The 21,475-nt window shown below is 41.9% G+C and overlaps 1 long non-coding RNA gene across 1 annotated transcript; it reads right to left on the reverse strand.

Moving 5' to 3' along the window:
• Positions 1-6,396: 6,396 nt before the first annotated feature.
• Positions 6,397-9,291, reverse strand: LOC126475129 (uncharacterized). Its single transcript, XR_007586672.1, has 2 exons — positions 9,053-9,291; positions 6,397-6,713 (listed from the first exon to the last, which is right to left on the reverse strand). It is a non-coding gene; the product is annotated as an uncharacterized LOC126475129 (long non-coding RNA).
• Between the last annotated feature and the right edge of the window lie 12,184 nt (positions 9,292-21,475).

The following is a 21,475-nucleotide window of genomic DNA, read 5'->3' on the forward strand; positions in this document are numbered from 1 at the left end:
TTGTTTCGTATTTAAATGCTCTGAAGTGTTCATTATATCTTGTGTCGAGTGTCCCACCAGTCATTCCAATGTCTATCTTTGCAACTGAGCTGACAGATACGAAACTATTTTTATCTGTGTGGTTTTGATTTCAGTTTTGGGATGTGCTTTTGTAAAGAGTTCTTTGTTTTGTAAGCAATGTTCATGCCCGGTTTTTTGAATATGTTACCTATTTTATGTGCGAATTTGTTGTGGTAGATCATTGTTTGCCATTTTTTGTAGTCGTGCAGGTTGTGTGTGTTCATGCGGTTTATTTTTCTGTTTAATTTGTCTACTGTAGTTATTTGTGTCCATTTTAATGCTATTTCTTTTATAATATTTAGCTCTTTCTGGTAATGAGAAGTGATTAGGCGGATCCTGTTCGGTCTGTTTAACATGTATCTAATTACAGCTTGTATGTGATTCTGTGGGTGGTTTGCGGTTGCAATTAAGGTAATGTCACTCATTGTGTGTTACCTGTATATGTCAAATGTGTGTTTATTATTGTCTTTTCTTTTGGTTATGTCTAGAAAGCTGAGTGAGTTTTCTTAGACTTCTTCTATTGTGGACTTTATGTTTTTGTGTACAGTATTTATGTCTTTCTGTAGTTGCTGTATCCTATTTTTAGATTCATCTACTATGCATATTACTTCATCCATGTATCTGTACCAGTAGAAGATAATGTAGCTTTACTTTATTATTATGCCAGCAAATATTAATTTCTCTGTATGATACATGAAAATGGCGGCTAATGTTCCTGAGAAATACGAACTCATGGGTAAATCTTCTTCTTGTATGTAGTACTCTTGGTTGAATTCAAAATAATTTTGTTGTGTTCGTAACTAACAATTTTATTCATTCATCTGTGTGTTCAAGGAGTAGCTGGTTGCACATTTTCAGGTTTCCTTCAATTATTTTTATGGTTTCATTAACTGGCATGCAACTGTACATATCTTCTACAACAATGGTGAGCAGTGTTCCTCTCTTATACGTTCTACTAGTTGAGAGGTATTTCTTATTGTTTTACCATTTTCTAGTTTATAGTAGTGGGTGAGCTGTGAATGCACTTATTTTGCTAGTAGTGATGTAGAAACTGCTCTGAAATTCACTATTAGATGGGCTGCATAATATTATTTGTGGACCTGTGGTTGACATCTAATGTTGAGGGCTTGAGGATTTTGTTGTACAAGTCTCTGTTTGTGTCTGTTGTGTACTCTATATTTTCCAGTTTGTTTTTAACATATGTTTGAAATCCGTTAGTTGGGTTGGTTTCAACTTTTTTATGTTTTTTTGATAGTGAATTCTCGTGTTTATTTCTTCTAAGTAGTCTTCTGTTTTCATGAGGTAGACACTATTACTTTTGTCAGATTTTCTTGTAGTGACGTTTTTTGTTTGCAGCTTTTTCCTTTAGATTTTTAGCTTTTGTTTCATCACAATTGTTTTTGAATTTGTTTACTTTTTTAATCTGTGTTACTATATTTTTAATTTATTCTTTTATTAAATCTATAGATAGGCCTGTGTTTACATTACTGTGGTCATTTTTTGCTTCTATAGTGGGAATATATTCAAATTCTATAATGAGATCTTCTATCTGTTGTTCATTTGTTGGTAAGTCAAAAATGGGATTTAGACCTTCTTCTAAGAACTATTGTTCGTTTTTATCTAGTTTAATATCTTTAAGATTGACTATCCTAAGATAGAAATGGAGTGTGTGAACGTGTTTGTTGCTATGGGATTTTGTACAATCCAATTTGAGATTTCCAATTTCCTTATTAGGCTTTAGTCGCATTTTGTTTATATCTCTCGATGTGCAGTATTCGACTTTTTCCACAACTGAAGCGCAAATAGCAGAATTATTTAATTTTTTGTGCTAGCTGAAGGTGAATTTCGTATAATTGTTGGCTTAGTTTCTGTTTCTTTCGACACAGTGACTTAATTTCGTGTTTCAGGCATGCAAAAAATGTTCAAATGACTCTAAGCACCATGGGACTTAACATCCGAGGTTATCAGTTCCCTAGACTTAGAACTACTGAAACCTAACTAACCTAAGGACATCACACACATCCATGCCCGAGGCAGGATTCGAACCTGCGATCGTAGCAAAGCGCTGTTCCGGACTGAAGCGCCTAGAACCGCTTGGTCACAGCGGGCGGCTTAGGAAGCATTTTTAGCGTCCTGCCTGATAACTATTGCTTGGAGCCACTTCATGAAACAAGTTTACGCTGGTACTTTACGTGTTGGATTTCTTCACACTTACTACTCACGTTCACTGAAGTGGGCTCTAGACCTAATTGTCTTCTTCCAACACACCACAGCCCTTACATAAGAAGCTAAAGAAGCTAGTTGAATCAGGCAACATTGTTGTTAAGAATTTGGCACACCAATGTGCCAATCACGAGAGAGAAATTAAGCACTGTAATTTTTTAAACTAGCAGGTCATTCGACGAAAGACATGAAAGGCAGTTCATTAAGCTTATGCATTACGCATGCTTATTCAATGCATATATGGAAAACTGTACCAGCCGTTTTTTTTAAATTTTGTATTCCGTAAACCGGTTTTCGAAACTTTTCATTCTCACCTGCAGATGGAAGGAGTCTCATCTGTAGATGGTGTATTAGAGGTTACATGACTCAGTAACAAGAAGACAGAAAATGCTGTAATGTATCGCCATCACTACGAATAGTACTATACAAGAAAGGCAACGTTTTTCCACAGGACGAAGAGATTGAAAAGAACTCCTGTCAAAAGTAAACACAGTGAGAATGTTGCGATGGATTCTTTTAAATGGTATTCGCTCATCAGTTCCTCCATCCGTGTTTGTGATAGACTGCTTAATCCTACATGTCTCTTCCTGCTGCAGGTAGCAGAAATAAGATAGCTTTTGTTGGTTACAGTAATATACTCCCACAATAGAAGGGTGCATCCAGAGGTAGATAATGGATAAGTGCAAATTCGATAAAGTATTTGTGTGACGAAGGATAATAGAAGAATTTGGGACAGAGCATAATGTCCTCTCAGTTCATAGCTTCATTACAAAGAAATCAATCTCGTTGTTACCTAATCCCACCGACGTTTCCACGTATTTATAAACTGCATGACTTTCTGACGTTCAGCTATACGCTACGACTGTGCTTTTTATTTCGAAATAACATACCGGTGCCCATTTTCAGGAAATACCTCCATTCACGAATCGACATTTTCAGATAAGAGCAAATGTAATTACTTGCAGCAAGCACAATAATGAAGGAAGATTGGATTTAACGTCCCGCCGACATAGATGTCATTAGAGACGGAGCACAAGCCAGGATTGTAGCAAGGAAGGGGAAGGAAATCAGGCATGCCCTTTGAAAGAACCTGTTCCGGCATTTGGCTGCAGTGATTCAATGAAATCACGGAAAATGTAAATCTGGACGGCCAGATTCGGGTTTGAACCTCCGTCCTCCCGAATGCGAGTCCATTGTGCTAACCACTGCATCATCTCGCTCGATACTCGCAGGAAGTGACCACTAATAGTGTATACAATGGCGACTCAAACCTTTTGAGTCAGATTGAAACAGGTGATAGTGGGTCCACAACTGATTATATTGAGACGGGGAGCCGGCCGAAGTGGCCGTGCGGTACTAGGCGCTGCAGTCTGGAACCGCGAGACCGCTGCGGTCGTAGGTTCGAATCCTGCCTCGGGCATGGATGTGTGTGATGTCCTTAGGTTAGTTAGGTTTAACTACTTCTAAGTTCTAGGGGACTAATGACCTCAGAAGTTGAGTCCCATAGTGCTCAGAGCCATTTGAACAATTTTTTTTTTTTTTTGAGACGGGGAACCAGTATTCGGTAACGCACATTTTTCTGTTTTGTGGAACTACACAGCGCACACGACCTAACAACAACGACGACCACCAGTCTCAAGGCATATATTGCAATGTCTGGAGTAAGGACAATCCCCATGCCACCTACTTGGGTTACCACCAGCAACAATTGTCAATGTATGGGTATGGGTGGGCGTTGTCCAGGATAACCTAATAGGACAGAATTCGTCTTCATCCTGTTTTATTAACCCGTGTTAACTGGTGTTCCTGTTAGATGTGCTGCCACAGTTCTTGGAGATTATACCCTATGTTTTCCGCTAAAGTATGTGATTCCAACACGACGATGCACCAGCCCACTCCGATGTTAGTGTCTGCGAGCACTTCAACAACACGGGCTCTCATTGTTGGATTGGAAGGGGACGTCCTGTTCCATGGCCAGCGCGATTGCTGGATCTCACACTCTGAAGTTTTTCCTGTAGGATTACGTCAAAACGTTGGTATATCAGATCTCCGTGGAAACGGATGAAGACCTGTGTGCTATGATCCATGCTGCCTGTCTCCTGGTACCACAGAGATCTGGGACCTATGAGAGAATGCGACTGAACTTCATGCGCCGTTGCCATGCATCCACTGAGACTCGTGGTCGTCACTTTGAACTATTACTGTGATCTACGTTGTTGCTATGGAGTATACGCTTGTATGTCCATAACGCAATAAATGCCCATTTACGACCATTGGTGCCCTATGCCATTATAATCGGTTGTGGACTCACTATCACCTGTTTCAATTTGAACCTGTAGGTTTTAAAACGCTGTGTATGGAAATAAAGAGTGAAGTACATATCAAATGGAATGTCGAGTGGCTAGGACCTCCCGTCAAGTAGACCGGTCGCCTGGTGCAAGTCTTTTGAGTTGACGCAACTTCGGTGACTTACGCGTTGATAGGGATGACATGATGATGATGACGATAGTACAACATCTAGTCCCAGAGCCGAGAAAATCTCCGATCCAGCCGGGAATCGAACCCGGGCCCCTTTGCACGGCACTTCGTCGCACTGTCCACTTTCCCTTTTTTTTCGTGTTTGATAGTTGTGTTTTGGTCGTTGCTTACGTCACATGACATCCGCTCAAGTTCGTTTGTTGATATTTCGACTCAGTTTTTATTACAGAGGCCAACCAGCTCTCTGACCGAACACGCTGAGCTACCGTGCCGGCATTCACTCAGGTATCGGGTCGGATATCGGGTCGGACCTGAAGTACATCCGAAATAGATTAACTTTACAAGTTCTGGTGCAAAAGAGATGGACACGTAAATCATTGAGAATTGTTATAAGAACCGTATCGTTCGAGTGATTACATCTGTCAAAGTTAACACATCAGATAATCGGAACTGAACGAGTTGTAAGGTAAAACAAAGTTAAATTGCTTCAGATAAGGATTTTTGGTACTACTACTAGTTGTATGAACATTCCCGAAATAAGTAAACCATCTTCAGTCATTAAATATCATAAGCCACCCATCACGGACAGTCTTGCAGCCTGTTCATCTCCTGCACGATATGCTTAGCGCGAAGTTACAGACGTCGAATACAGAATGAAGATTTTTACAGGGCGACAATTATTGAACTATATGAAGTAAAATCGTCATAACTTCTCAACGATTTGCGTTAGGACGTTCAAACTGCACGGTTGGCCGCGGGGCATGATGAGAATGAGTATGCGCAATTTGAAGTGAAAGTGAACAAAATTGGCGCATTTGGGGGACCGAGAATCCACATTTCACCATCGCGAAGTCTCTTCTGTCCCAACGGGTGAATGTGTGGTGTGCAACGTTCGGTCATGCATCAGTGCGGACAACAAGTGATCAGTGCGACATTCTCTGATTGCACGGTGCCTAACGAACGGTAAGTGAGGGCTTTGAAAGATGATTTCACACCCATTATCCAAAGTGACCATGAATTCAACGAGACGTGGTTCATGTAAGACGGAATTGGAACCCATCGAAGCAAGAGAGTGTTTGATGCCCTGGAGGAGCCCTCTGGCGACAGCATTCTTGCTCTGGGGTGCCCAGACACCACCAGCATGGGCCTCGATTGGCCGCCGTATCCGCCGGATCTTAACAGATGCGACACCTTTTTGTGGGGCTATATTGAAGACAAAGTGTACAGCAATGACACCAAAACCATTGCTGAGTTGAAAACAGCCATTCAGGAAGTCATCGAGAGCGTCGATGTTCCGACACTTCAGCGGGTCATGGAGAATTTCGCTATCCGTCTGCTCCACATCATCTCATCAATGATGGCAGGCATACCGAACATGTCATAACCTAAATCCGAATAGCTCTAGTGACGTTTACCATTTGAATAAACTTTTTGCAAACCGTAATTTGTAAGTAATTTACTCTTTTTTCATATAGTTCAATAATTGTCACCCTGTGTCATCGGACAACGTAAATAGTTAACTATTTGAAGTTTTGTTGTCATAAATATTGGTAAATAACGTTAAACTGGTTTTATCGTTACACTGCATAACGAGTCTGGTAATAATCAATGAAAATGGAACCATTTAAACAGTACTCAGTAGATAGAATAATGTTTATTGACAAGTAGGAGTCCAGACAAAGTATACAGAAAACACATTTTGGCCAGGAGCTTTAGAGGGCATGTCCGTGTCGATGCCAAGTCGATAATGCCGTCACTGGAGGATGCTGGAGTACAGTGTCAGGTCATCAGACGACATACGGGTAGTAAGCACCGTAGTAGACCTGCTCGCTGCCACGGAGTGTCTCCCTGGGCGCAGCAGGGATCGGCACTGGGCCAGGACGTGGTAGGGGCAGAGGGCCCGGCACAGCCAGAGCCGCGCACACCACAGCCAGCACCACAAACAGGAACACCTGGGGCAAAGTGAACACATCTGGTCACTGACACTGCAGCACAGCCAACAACAAAACAGCAATATCTCTGGTCAAAGATGTAATAAGGGAACTAGCCACGGAGGTGTAACAACGGAAGATAGCGCTAATGACATGCGCTGTGCGTTGCTTAAAGCCAGCATAGCCATGTTAGTTGCCCCAGATTATTACTAGACTGCCGTCTACGACTGTTTCTTGTTTTTAATTTCAATCTTTCGCGCTCAAAAGTTTTAAATAGAAAATAGTACGGTGATTTCGTGAACAATACAGTGTGAAGAAGACGTTAATCTCATCCTAAACACATATGTGATCCAGTAATGCGACACGTTTCGCCTCGTTAATAGAACTTTCTCTTTGTTATAGGTTTCGAATAACCAAGAAGAGAAGTGTGTTATATGAAAAGGGTGCTTTCGTAATCCAGCATTTTCCTTAATATGGACTGACGAAACTGATGTTCGGTCTGTGTCCTCCTCCCGAAACTGCTAAGAACATATTTTACTATGTTTGGTAGGTTTCCAGTCTTTCCTTCTCGTAGCGTTCACCGAGAGAGTTGAATTGGTAGGAAATCTAAAGTCAAACTACAGAAATAGAACCTCTACAGTAAAAGAAAGCACTGCGACCAAATTTCATGTATATAACACAAAATGTCACCTGAACTTACGAATGAAATGTGATACAAATCAAATGGTTCAAATGGCTCTGAGCACTATGGGACTTAACTGCTGTGGTCATCAGTCCCCTAGAACTTAGAACTATTTAAACCTATCTAACCTAAGGACATTATACTCATCCATTCCTGAGGCAGGATTCGAACCTGCGACCGTAGCGGTCGAGCGGTTCCATACTGTAGCGCCTAGAACCGCTCGGCGACTCCGGCCGACCGAAATGTGATTCCTTTACAGTTCAGAGTGTAATCAAAATGATTAGTACACCCGTAAATTATATAAGTTCTCATTTTTTATCAAAGTGCTTCCACCAGAAGCTAATGTTCAGGACAACTAACATGACGGACATGGGCTTCAATTTTGAGACGTCATGACAGTTCCGCTTAATGTACCTCCATGAAACTAGCAGCAAAAACAGGAAACACCTCTGGAAAAACAACAGTTTTGGTCACAAAAATTACACCGTAGCTAACACCTCAAATAGGAAGAGCATTAAGGAATATCTCTGGTCCGCTCATCACACAAAATACCGCAGATTCATTCAGTCACTGGCAACATCATTCGTGATGCAGAAAGATGAACATCTCTAGTTAAAGATGAATACATTTTAGTAGTCCTATATTAGCTATATAAGGTCTTGAGGATCTCCGATTAACGGTTTACAGGGAGGCGGTTTGACGGAAAGAACGTTATCTATGAGGACTATGTAGCACATCGTCTGAGAGATTGAGGCTGCTTCCTATCAGCTTGTTGGACGGTTGAGTCCATTTGAGGCAGTCCTACCAAGGCACAGAGAGCCATGGCATGCGTTGAACATAGTGAGATCTGCAGCTTCGGGAAACTAAAGAACAGGAAATGCGGCTTTACCCTTTGCGAGTCTTGCTAAGCTGCACCATATTGCTGACATGGTGTGCCACTGAGGTCCAAACTGTCGTTTTAATAACGTTCTTCAAAGCATCCATTCCATAAAATTTGCTAACTTCAATGTATTATTTTATCTAAATTGTGTACACGTTAGCTTTTTATGCAATAACGCGTTTGTCATCAAACTGTGATTCTCCTAACGTGAGTAAAATAAACAATAATTCACGATCTCTGTCACTGTACTTGTATTACTGTGGTTTACAGAATGTTATCAGTAATAAATCGAAATTATAAACAAACCGAAATTGGAGCATCCGTCAAATGACCTCCTATGACTTGATACTAATCAAATAATGAATATCAGCTCGGGTATATTGTTCTCCTTGATCATTCCTCCATGCACGGCACATTTTGTGCATCTTGCTGGCGGAACAGGAGAGTATATGTAACCGAATGGTAAATAACGATAGTAATATTATCCCTAAGAATATGTAACACAGAATATTTAAACAGTTCTCGCACTATCATTAAGCACAACAAACCATCTGCATGCAAGAATGTGCTCAGGCATTATTGACAGTTGCACCAGTGTCTGCAGCTCGAGTCTTCTCACACGACCTTCCTAAATAATCACCCTAATAACATGCACTTCTATGCGCTGTGCACGCAGAAGAGAGGGAAAGAATCGCTGTTGTGATAACCACTCGAAATATCTCTCATCTGTTCCCTGACGTTGTGATGCGCCCTCTTAGACAGATAAAACGGCAGGAGTGAATGCTGCGGTATACTTACGAGGGTCTTCATAGTGCCGCTTTGAGTCGACTGATGCCCCTCGGCTGTCGGGCAGCACATTTATAGCGGCTGGAGATGCACACAGCTCTGCCCCGGGGCATGGGCGTGGCTGGCGCTCCTTCTCTCGGGGTATGAGGTGAGGTGGCGGGGGCGGCCGGCAGCGAGGGCTGCGGAACCTGTAGTCCGGGCTGCGTCGCCAAGGACGCTCAGGCGGGACTCTGCCAGCTAGGCGCACCCGCTAATATACGATTGCGGGATGAGTGGTAAACTATTTCTGCAACTTGCCACGTCGTTCAAATTTATAGTGTTAACCCTACAAAGAGAACCTGAAGAGAAAATAACATGTAAAATCTAAAGCAAGCAGGGCAAGACATTCGTTCCTCAATATATATTTTCTTTAATGTCGTTTGTTGTTAACAATATCAGCTTCTTCTCAGCAAAATACCGCTGTGTGTCGATCTGAAATCGTACCGGAATGATACAACTGCCCAGACTGTTTCACGCATCCCTTAAGACCCGAAGCTAAATTTTAATTGCTCCGCGGAATCGCTGTCTCTGAAATGATCATAACATGGAATCCTAAGCTTATAAATTCCTATAAAACGCTACTGAATGACTGTACTTGCTAATTTCACAACCTGCGACATTGTCGCGAAAAAACAGTGATCCGTATATGTAATAAGTTTCCTTTAATTTACGTCTATGATCACAAACTTTTTGTAAACAGATTACTAGTTTCGGTCTTTAATGACCATCATCGTATCTGCTTCAAAAAAACAAGGTCCTAATGTACTGCAGCCATAGTGGCATCGTCAAACGTTAAATGTGGAATCACCACCAGCATCGTCAAATACGTATAAATAAAGACCGAAACCGGTATTCAGCTAACAAAAAGTTTATGACCATAGACGTAAATTAAAGGAAACTTACACTTACTAAATCGAAAAACATTAATAATAATGAATTGAAGCAAATTACAGCTTACTTCAAATGAAGTGCAAATAAAATCAAACTAATGTTTTATTATATTAAAAGCAATGGCATAGCATAAGACTCTGAGGCACGAACACAGAAAAAGTGTATGCAATTAAGTTTTGAAGCAATTGGTGGGTTGTCTACACTGTTCTAATTGGAAATTCAATCACTAATACGAATGCATCCCACCAAAAGTCTTAGTTACTCCAGTGGTTGAATAATAAGTGAAATGATAATATCTCTGCAACCGGGATTAACGGTACTGTGGCAACGGTACGTACCCTTTGGAAACATCAACGGCTACTTATAGCCAGTACTCACGCTTATTCTCACCAATGCGCTGTCGCAGTAAACCGGCCGTTGGTGGTCGCATATGAATAATAGACTGCGTTTTATTGGCAGGACACTTAGATAATGTAACAGATCTACTAAGGAGATTAAGAAACTTACTGGAAGATTAAAACTGTGTGCCGGACCGAGACTCGATCCCCGGACCTTTGCTTTTCGCGGGCAAGTGCTGTACCAACTGAGCTACCCTCACAGCTTTACTTCTGCCAGTATCTCGTCTCCTATCTTCCAAACTTTACAGAAGCTCTCCTGCGAACCTTGCAGAACTAGCACTCCTGAAAGAAAGGATATTGCGGAGACGTGGTTTAGCCACAGCCTGGGGGATGTTTTCAGAATGAGAAGAATGGTACAGCACTTGCCCGAGAAAGGCAAAAGTCTCGAGTTCGAGTTTCGGTCCGGCACACAGTTTTAATCTGCCAGGAAGTTTCATATCAGCGCACACTCCGCTGCAGAGTGAAAATCTCATTTTGGAAACTAAGGAGATTGCTGTGCTGTTTTAGAATACTGCAGCGCGGTGTGGGATCTTTACCAGACTGGACTGAAGGAGTACATCGAAAAAGTTCAAAGAAGGGCAGCACTTTTTGTATTATCGCGAAATATGGGAGAGAGTGTCACACGAATGATACAGGATCTGGGCTGGACATCATTAAAAGAAAGGTGTTTTTCGTTGTGACGGTATCTTCTCACGAAATTCCAATCACTAACTTTCACCTCCCAATTTGAAAATATTTTGTTGACACCGACCTACATAGTGAGAAACAATCACTACGATAAAATAAGGGAAATCGGAGCTCGTACGGAAAGAAATAGGTGTTTGTTCTCTCCGCGCTATACGAGATTGGAATAATAGAGTATTGTGAAGGTGGTTCCATGAACCTTCTGCCAGGCACTAAAATGTGATTTGCAGAGTATCCATGTAAATGTAGATGTAGCTGAACCAGAATGTCGCTCGTCAGGACTCGGATACCACGCAGTCCCATCCACCGTCGTCGACGTCTAAAACCAGTGACCTTTCACTTTCCACATCCAAACCAAGAGTGTCTATCTTCACATGCCCCTGCTCCCGAATCTGCGGTTTGCGACGTTCTGGCCGAAACCGCCAATCAGGCAAAATCTTATTGTTTTCCCCAGTAGCGTGAAAACTGCCATTAGTAGTAAATTATATCACAGAATGTCTCCAGATGCGGGCCAATCAAAGCGCATCTTCCCCGCCAGTTTGCTCTAGAAATTCCCATCTCACGTCAGTAGGAGATGGGGGAATCAGAGCGTTGTCTACACACTTCCGATTTTCCGGAAGCCTGACCAACGTGACGGCAACGACGTGAGGCTTCCTCTCCCACCGCGTAGGCTCTGGCTCCGAGCACTATGGGACTTAACATTTGAGGTCATCAGTCCCCTAGAACTTAGAGCTACTTAAACCTAACTAACCTAAGGACATCACACACATCCATCGCTGAGGCAGGATTAGAACCTGCGACCGTAGCAGTCGCGCGGTTCCGGACTGAAGCGCCTAGAACCGCTCGGCCACATCGGCCAGCACCGCGTAGGCCCAGTTATTTCAGGACTTATCATTTCTCACCATAAATTATTATCTGGCAGCCAGCACTAGAGACTACCACCCCCAGGCTTCTACGAGACGAAGCTTACCGAGTACCGCGGACCCTGCCGTAGCTTGGTTGACATGGGAACACTGCGACCCATCTCATGTGACAAGCGTAAGACCGATTTAAGCCTCTGAATGCCGTGTGGTCTCCCCTGTTGCTCTCTGAATTCTATGCGAACTTAGCGTTTCTCGCTGATTCTTTGAACGGAACAACAAGCCTCGAAAAACAACCACTGCAGTTTTATAAACTAAATTCTCCAGCATTAAATGTCGTAATGAGACTTGTAGCGTGATGAAACTAAAGTGTCCTGGTCGTCGTTAGTGATGACAAGGGGAAGATGAATTTAGCATATAAATGGAAAGAGGCAAGCCAGGTGGCTTGTGCCCTTTCACCTCAACAGTTAGCAGCTTTCACTCAGTTAATACTAAGTAAAAACCCAATCTGCATCTGGATTGTATCTCCTTACCTCTGGTGTAGAAAGATGTGCAATATTCTCTGTACCCATTTTCAATGAGCTACCACAAGTATTAAAAATGTTAGCAGTAATTCATGCACTTTCAAGTCTAAACTGAAGTCTTTCTTCGTGGCTTACTCCTATTCTGTCAGGGAGTTCTGGTAAAAGATTAAGCTAATACCCATGTTATATTGTTGATTGCGTTAAAGAAAACTTGTTGTTTGTCGTCCGCAAAGGGTTTATTTACTCTCACTTTTTATCTATTATTAATTTTCTGGTGTTACTTTCCTGTACTGAGTCGTTCCACGGCCACAGAGATTTGCTCCTAAGTTTTATGTTACGGATTTGTACACGTATCAGGGATGCTTTTGGGATTTATGTGGGATTATTTAGAAGAAAATCCAAACCTGTTCTGACGCATCCCTGACGGATGAATTTAATGAAATGATAATCGAGGAAGACTGTGTGACAATTGTACTACCTCCCCAATATAACTCACGTAGGGTTAATGTAATGACAGTAACATGAGAGAGATTAAAGCAGTGTCGGCCACATTGTGAAAAATTACACGCTTGTCCAATGTGCTCCCTATGTATATTCCAAAGCCCAGCACACTATGGCTTTGGTCTTCCCTTTGCGGAAGCACTCTGTCCAGCGTGACATTCCATTTAGCAATGCGGTTTGGCATTTTCGATCTGCACGACTTCCTTAAGTTTGGTAGAGTCGTGGTGCCAGCACTGTTTAGCCTTGACGAAGATGTGGCGTAGAAGAATAGCGAAATTCTCCATGACCCGCTGACGTGTCTGAACATTGACGCTCTCGATGACTTCCTGAATGGCTGTTTTCAGCTCAGCAATGGTTTTAGTGTTATTGCTGTACACTTTGTCTTCAATACAGCCCCACAAAAAGGTGCCGCATGTGTTAGGATCCGCAGGATACGGCGGCCAATCGAAGCCCATGCCGGTGGTGTCTGGGCACCCCAGAGCAAGAATGCTGTCAACAGACTGCTCCTCGAGGGCATCAAACACTCTCCTACTTCGATGGGTTCGAGCTCCGACTTACATGAACCACGTATTGTCGAATTGATGGTCGCTTTGAATAATGGGGATGAAATATTCATTCACAGCCCTCACTTACCGTTCGTTAGGCACCGTGCAATCAGAGAATGTCGCACTGATTATTCCATGACCGGACGTTGCAGACCACACATTCACACATTGGGACAGAAGAGACTTCGCGATCGCGAAATGTGGATTCTCAGTCCCCCAAATGCGCCAATTTTGTTCACTTTCACGTTCAAATTGCGCATACTCATTCTCATCATGCCCCGCGGCCAACCGTGCAGTTTGAACGTCCTAACGCAAATCGTTGAGAAGTTATGACGATTTTACTTCATATAGTTCAATAATTGTCGCCCTGTACAAATCTTCATTCTGTATTCGACGTCTGTAAGTTCGCGCTAAGCATATCGTGCAGGAGATGAACAGGAAATATTAATGGACAGCTATTACCTGCTGAATGCAAGACTGTCTGTGATGGGTGGCTTCTGATATTTAATGACTGAAGATTGTTTACTTATTTCGGGAATGGTCATACAAGTAGTAGTTGTACCAAAAATCCTTATCTGAACGCAATGCAACCTTACAACTCGTTCAGTTCCGATTATCTGATGTGTTAACTTTGACAGATGTAATCACCCGAAAGATACGTTTTTTTTTAACAATTCTCAATGATTTATGTATCCATCTGTTTTGCACCAGAACTTGTAAAGTTAATCTATTTCGGATGTACTTCAGGTCCGACCCGATACCTGAGTGAATGCCGGCACGGTAGCTCAGCGTGTTCGGTCAGAGAGCTGGTTGGCCTCTGTAATAAAAAACTGAGTGGAAGCATCGACAAACGAACTTGAGCGGATGTCATGTGACGTAAGCAACGACAAAAGCACAACTATCAAAAACGAAAAAAAAAAAGGGAAAGTGGACAGTGCGACGGAGTTCCGTGCAAAGGGGCCCGGGTTCGATTCCCGGCTGGATCGGAGATTTTCTCGGCTCTGGGACTAGATGTTGTGCTGTCGTCATCATCATCATGTCATCCCTATCAAATCGTAAGTCACCGAAGTTGCGTCAACTCAAAAGACTTCCACAAGGCGACCGGTCTACCTGACGGGAGGCCCTAGCCACACGACATTTCATTTCATATGTACTTCATTCTTTATTTTCATTCACAGTGTCTCAAAGGTACTGGGTCAAATTGAAAAAGGTGATAGTGAGTCCACAAACGATTATTATGCCATAGGGCACCAATGGTCGTAAATGGGCATTTATTGCCTTATGGACATACACTGCGTATACTGCACAGCAACAGTGTAGATCATAGTAATAGTTCAAAGTGACGACTACGAGTCTCAATGGATACATGGCAACGGCGCATGAAGTTCAGTAGTCGCATTCTCTCAAAGGTCCCTGGTGTCTCTTGTACCAGGGACAACGTGGGGTACAATCTCTAAGAACTTTGGCAGAATATCTGAGAGGAAAACCAGTTAACACTGGTTAATAAAACAGGATGACAGCAAATACTGCCCTATTAGGTGATCCTGGACAACGCCCGCCCATACCCATACATTGCCAATTGTTGCTGGTGGCAACCGAAGTAGGTGGCATGGGGATTGTCCTCACTCCAGACATTGCAATATATGCCTTGAGACTGGTGGTCGTCGCTCTTAACAATTCTTATACTATGATCTACGTTGTTGTTAGGTCGCGTGAGCTGTGTAGTTCCACAAAACAATAAATGTGAATTTCCGACTATTGGTTCCCCGTCTCAATACAATCAGTTGTGGACCCACTACCACCTATTTCAATCTGACTCAAAAGGTGTGAGTCACATTTGTATACACTATTAGTGGTCACTTCCTGCGAGTACCGAGCGAGGTGGTGCAGTGGTTAGCACAATGGACTCGCATTCGGGCGGTTGAAGGTTCAAACCCACATCTGGCCATCCAGATTTAGGTTTTCCGTGATTTCACTGAATCGCTGCAGTCAAATGCCGGGATAGGTCCTTTCAAAGGTCATGGATGATTTCCTTCCTCTTCCTTGACACAATCCCGGCTTGTGCCCCGTCTCTAATGACGTCTATGTTGGCGGGACGTTAAATACAATCTTCCTTCCTTCCTTTGCTTGCTGCAAGTAATTACATTTGCTCTTATCTGAAAGTGTTGGTTCGTGAATGGAGGTATTTCCAGAAAATGGGCACCGGCATGTTATTTCGAAATAAAAAGCACAGTCGTAGCGTATAGCTGAACGTCAGAAAGTCATGCAGTTTAGAAATACGAGAAAACGTCGTTGGGATTAAGTAATAACGATACTGATTTCTTTGTAATGGACCTATGAACTGAGAGGACGTTTTATCTATCCCAAATTTTTCTGTTGTCCTTCGTCACACAAATACGCTATCAAATTTACACTTATCCATTATCTACGGCTGGATGCACCATTCTATTGTGGGAGTAAAGTACTGTAACCAACAAAAGCTATCTTATTTCTTCTACCTATAGCAGGAAGAGACATGTAGGATTAAGCATTCTATCACAAACACGGATGGAGGAACTGATGAACGAATATCATTTAAAAGAATCCATCGCAACATTCACACTGTGTTTATTTCTGACAGGAGTTATTTTCAATCTCTTGGTCCTGTGGAAAAAATGTTGCCTTCCTTGTATAGGTATTATTCGTAGTGATGGCGATACATTGCAGCATGTTCTGTCTTCTTGTCACAGAGCCTTCACCCAGGTTTACGCTATGAAATAGTCATGTAATCTCGTATACACCATCTGCAGATGAGACTCCTTCCATCTGCAGATGAAACTGAAAAGATTAGAAAACCGGCTTACAGAGTAAAAATTAAAAAGTAAATGACTAGTACAGTTTTCCATATATGTACTGAATATGCGGTAACATGTTCTTAAGCATCCGTAACGGATAAGCTTAATGAACTGCCTTTCTTGCCTTTCGTCGAATGACCTCCTAGTTTAAAAAGCTACAGTGCTTAATTTTTCTCTCATGACTGCGGAATTGGTGTGCCAAATTCTTAACAACAATATTGCCTGACTGAACTAGCTTCTTTAGCTTCTTATGTACGGGCTGTGGTGTGTTGGAAGCAGACAATGAAGTCTAGAGCGCACTTCAGTTTACGTGAGTAGTAAGTGTGAAGAAATCCAACAAGTAAAGTACCAGCGTCAGTTATAATGTTGTTGTATTAATTTGTTATGAAAGCGGTGATAGACAATAAAAGCGGGTTAAAAGCTGTGAGCTGTCTGGGGAAGTTAACCTTGCATTACTGAGCAACTGTTTCACCAGGTATCCCGTCTAGCTTACCAAATTCCCAACCAGACTAACATTAATTATAATCTTTTAATAGTCATACGACAACCGGTGATATATATATATATATATATATATATATATATATATATATATATATATATATATATATAAAAGAGAATTTAAATAGGAAGAAGTAAATCAGTTTTTATTTGGAAATTTTTTTTTAATTGATCATTGAAATTTCAGCATATTAAACTTGATTCATAACTAAACTGGTGCCTTATTTAGGATTGTGAAAATGTGAGTTTGTAATCTTACAGAACACATCAAATATGGAGCCAAGATTGGGAGACTGCATACAACACTGCATTCATAAAATAACACACGAAGAACGTTGAAACATATGCAAGAGGAAATTAACCGTAACCAACCGATTCAATTTTCACCCAAAGAAGTTACGTTCGTAGCGCAATCCTGTCCGTCATGAAATTACCACACACTGGTATGCTAAATTCATACTAACTCCCTGTGAAATCTTCCCGAAAAGAATAGCTGAGGGCTACTTTGGTGATTACACCACATGCTTCACGTGTTCAACTTTGTTTACAGAAAGAGTGTACTCCACAATAATTTTGATAGTTAAAATAAATTAGACCGAAAAGCAATTTACAAAAGAAAAACCTCGAACTGGTTACTAACGTCTTACTATTAACCAGATGGGTAAAACAATTGTATAAGCACGTGGTACCGGTCTCACAAAGTACACCCCACGTGGGTTGAACATAAAGAAAAGTTGCTATACTGAAAAATATTGTCAGACGAGACATTATAATCTCACGCACATTCGCATTTAAGATTGATGATCTTAGTTAGATTTACTGATCAACACGTGGTTCCACTTTACTCACAAAGTAGTGACAAAGCAGCTACTGGAAGATATTCTGAACTGTACACTCGAATCACACTGCGTTGCAATTTAAGATAACATAAGATATTTTAGAGCTAAACTTGAAATAAAGGTGATTAAATTTTCAGTTAGGCTGATCTTAAGAAATCCATTGTCCTGCGGACTTAGTAGACACGCGCTTAGCCGGAGATCTTACCACTTCAGACGCTCGCCGCGGACAGACTGACCTGGGCTCCTACCAAGGGTGCTTCCGTATACAAAACGGAAGTGACTAGAGAAGCAGCTTCCTATACCAACATGACAAGGGACTGACAGGACCATACGAAGGATAGAAACCTCTTTGCTTTTAGAAAGCGTAGCTACCTGTTCCGACGTTGGTCCTACTGTTCTCTAGCAGACAGGCTTGTCTGCTACCATCCAGCATGCAACTAGAAATACATTTGCTCATTCATTCTTTCACACAGAAGGGAAGGGGGATGACAGTATCTTATCACATACAGTATATAAAAGAAAGCGGATGTAGGTTCCGTTTGAGACTGTGTGACATGAATTTCATATAAACTGTGTTTTAAAGTGTAGTAGTGTGACAGACGTTCTTGTTTATGTGTAAAAGTAACACGTTTCACTGCTCAGTCTCCTCCCAGATAGTCAGAAACACCACAGTAAATTTAGAAGACTAATTTATGCCGTAAATGACAACAGATTTAAGAAATTAACATGAAAGGAATCCAGCAGAGACCTTTCACAGTTTAAACTTGTTTCATGAAGTGGCTCCAAGCAAATGTTACCAGACCCAGTCCCATCGGCTGGTGGAACAAACTTCGAGCATAGAATACTTGTCCGGACGTAACGCGTGCTTGGTCCACCCGCAAACCCTATCGCGGATGCTGCGTGTGGTGGATCCGCCCCCGGACACAGCTCCGGATATATAGTACGCAGCAGATCCACATTCGAACGCTAACTCAGGTATTGTATACTGTGGATCTGCATTCGAATACAGCTTCCTACCTTGCGCGAGGCGGATCCACCTTTCAAACACTACCCTGTGAGTGGCGTATTGTGGATCCGCATCTGAACACCGCTCTCGATATAACTCGCGGCGGATCCACATTCGAACGTTAACCCTACTCTATCGCCGGTCCTGGGAGCCTTCCGCGAGACGTGCATGTATATAGAGATACAGAAAACAGAGCATGCGCTCTCCGGATGTGGAGGTGACTGGATACGCCTGGGTTACATTTACAGGCAATTTTAGAACACAGAACGGCAGGTTATGTCGCGGTCGCATGGATGGATGTGACATAAAATCGAATGAAATGCGAAAACTCATTAGCGCATAGCTATAAACTAACCTAATATACACCGAAATGCGGTGAAAATGAGGATGTACCTGCTTATCTTCTGGTTCGCAGGGAGCAATTTGTACATGGAGTCAAGTATGCTGCAACAAGATGAATGTAGGAAAACGATGACATCGAAGCATGCGGAATAAGGACAGTAGTCAATTTTTTCTCGTTGAGTTCGTATTATAGTGTATGTCTACTGAGGTAGCAGTGATACACGCGAGTTGAATACTGTATCTGATGCTTTTGAGGAGGACAGAAAATCATTCACGTCTAAACTTACTCACCTATGGGTTAAAAGATAACAGAGAGTGTACAGGATGATCGATTGAGACATAGCTGTAACTAGGTACGATTTAAACGTTGAGTAATTTATTCTAGAGAAAGACAAGTTGCTGAAGGTCGATTTTTTTCCAGTGTTCTATCTGGAAGCTTTAGTCACATGATATAGCTTGCGTTCTAGTCGTATGCAGCTAAAATACTTTACACATGGTACATTGGGTGATTTACGTAAAAATGTGTCGAACAACGTTGCGTATAAATATCACTCCGTTCTTGTTCTTCTTAACTGTATGTTATTAAATTAAGGAACTTTGAGATCTGTTACTATAGATCGATATGGTGTGCTAAGCTCCAAGACTTGGTTACATCTCGAGAAATGTGGGGCACTTGGAGGGGTTAGGACTAGGAAAGCTCTATTCAGGCAAGAGAAGAGAAGCATAGCTATATTCGTCTGCTCGGTTGAGGATTAATTGGGTAGCGATGTTGCGGGGTAGGCTGGTCAATGCCGAGGTGAGGACGGTTGTTTAACATAGGAGGGCGAAAATGCTCTGTGAGCGCCATATGCATAGAGATTGATCGAGTACTATGCGCAAGGTCTCAGAAATATGCATAGCATTCTCTGGTATAATTGTATCGTTTTTATGTGTTCGAGAATTAAGTGCGAATGGATGTACTGAGCAGTCATCTATCAATGCTCGCAATGATACTTGCAAAGTAGACTAGGTATGGTTTAACCATGATAATGAAATTAGGAAAACATGCTGTCACATGATTGGCCAGTGTCAGACTTGCTGTAAAATTTTTCGCGATATCAGTTTGATGTATAATATTACAGAAGATCTGTGGTGTCTTATCCATACCATCCGTGCGTTGGGTACCACATAATGATTGAGTGACAATGCTTGTATAAGTTGGGGAACAAATTTTGGTTGATGGACCGCAACTTCTGGGGTTGCTAGCACCGAAAACGGTGATCCCGTACTTGTGCGCAAAATGAACAATCACTAGGGATGGATGGGAGAGTTATCAACTATTGGGTTTGCGACATATAAGTTTAAATGCAGAGGCCGTCAATCACTTTCGGGGGGTGGTTTGGAAAGTCGCCACAACGCCACCAGGCTCTTCTAGTTTCCTTGTGTTGTGGGTGTCCTTTATTTAAAATCATTCATTGTTATGCTATCGACTGTAAGAATATGATTTACAAGGTGCAAGGTATAGTTTCCTGTGAGAGGCCGTGCATCAGTCTGTGTTAATGTCTGTGCTGGGCAGGAATTCTAGCTAGTCAGAGGTCTATGGCGCGCTAAAGTACTAGGACTGTGCTTAATATCGACGAGTACGACGTGAATTTTATAATATTATATTAAAAATATTTTTGGTCTTCTAATACGAGAGCCTGGAGATGTATGTATAGAAGGGGAGCAGGCTCTGATCAGAAAGACTGACGCGTTCCTGCCAACGGGAAAAGGCTCTCGAATTAGCTGAACTGTTCTGAGGGCGACTTGGGTCGACTGAGAGTGCATTGATGCAAAATGGCTATTTTGTACAGTATAGGAAAATGAATTTTATCTTTATTACAAGGACAGGGTACGAGTCGGAATATTGTTATGATTGGTCTGTGTTTAAGTATATAATATTAAATGCCCTATCCTCGGTGAGAGGAGTGTGTATGTAGGTAAACGTATTTGCTTATTTGACTACATGTATGCGTAATTTAGTACATTCAATTGTTCACCGATTATGACTATCTATGCAAAAAGGAATTATTATGTTCTATTGAGCTGGGTTGTATGTGGGGGGGCGTAAATGCTTGTACAAAATTATTGTAACAGGGTTGGTGGCATATAAGTAGAACAAGTTCTGTGAAACTGTGTTGAAGGTCTGAGCGAGTGGATGACGTGACTCAGCTACGACTGCATCATTAGGACATGTAAATAAATGTCGGATAACCTAAATTGAGGTCCTTTTTTCATTTTAATCATATGTATGACTTCTGCTTGGAATTATGTTTGTCTATTTGTTCTAAATGCATACTAATATATGCTTAGAACGGGAGAATGTTTTTTATTATTAAGTGAGTTTTGGCAAGAGTGAGTAGGCTTTTATATATAAGAGTGTTTAGAATTTGTGAGCGGAAATTGTCAGAGCAGCGTGAATGACGTCGGTTACGCTGGCTGGAGTAGAGATA

Source organism: Schistocerca serialis, chromosome 4, assembly GCF_023864345.2.
Source record: "Schistocerca serialis cubense isolate TAMUIC-IGC-003099 chromosome 4, iqSchSeri2.2, whole genome shotgun sequence".
Classification (NCBI taxonomy): Eukaryota; Metazoa; Arthropoda; class Insecta; order Orthoptera; family Acrididae; genus Schistocerca; species Schistocerca serialis.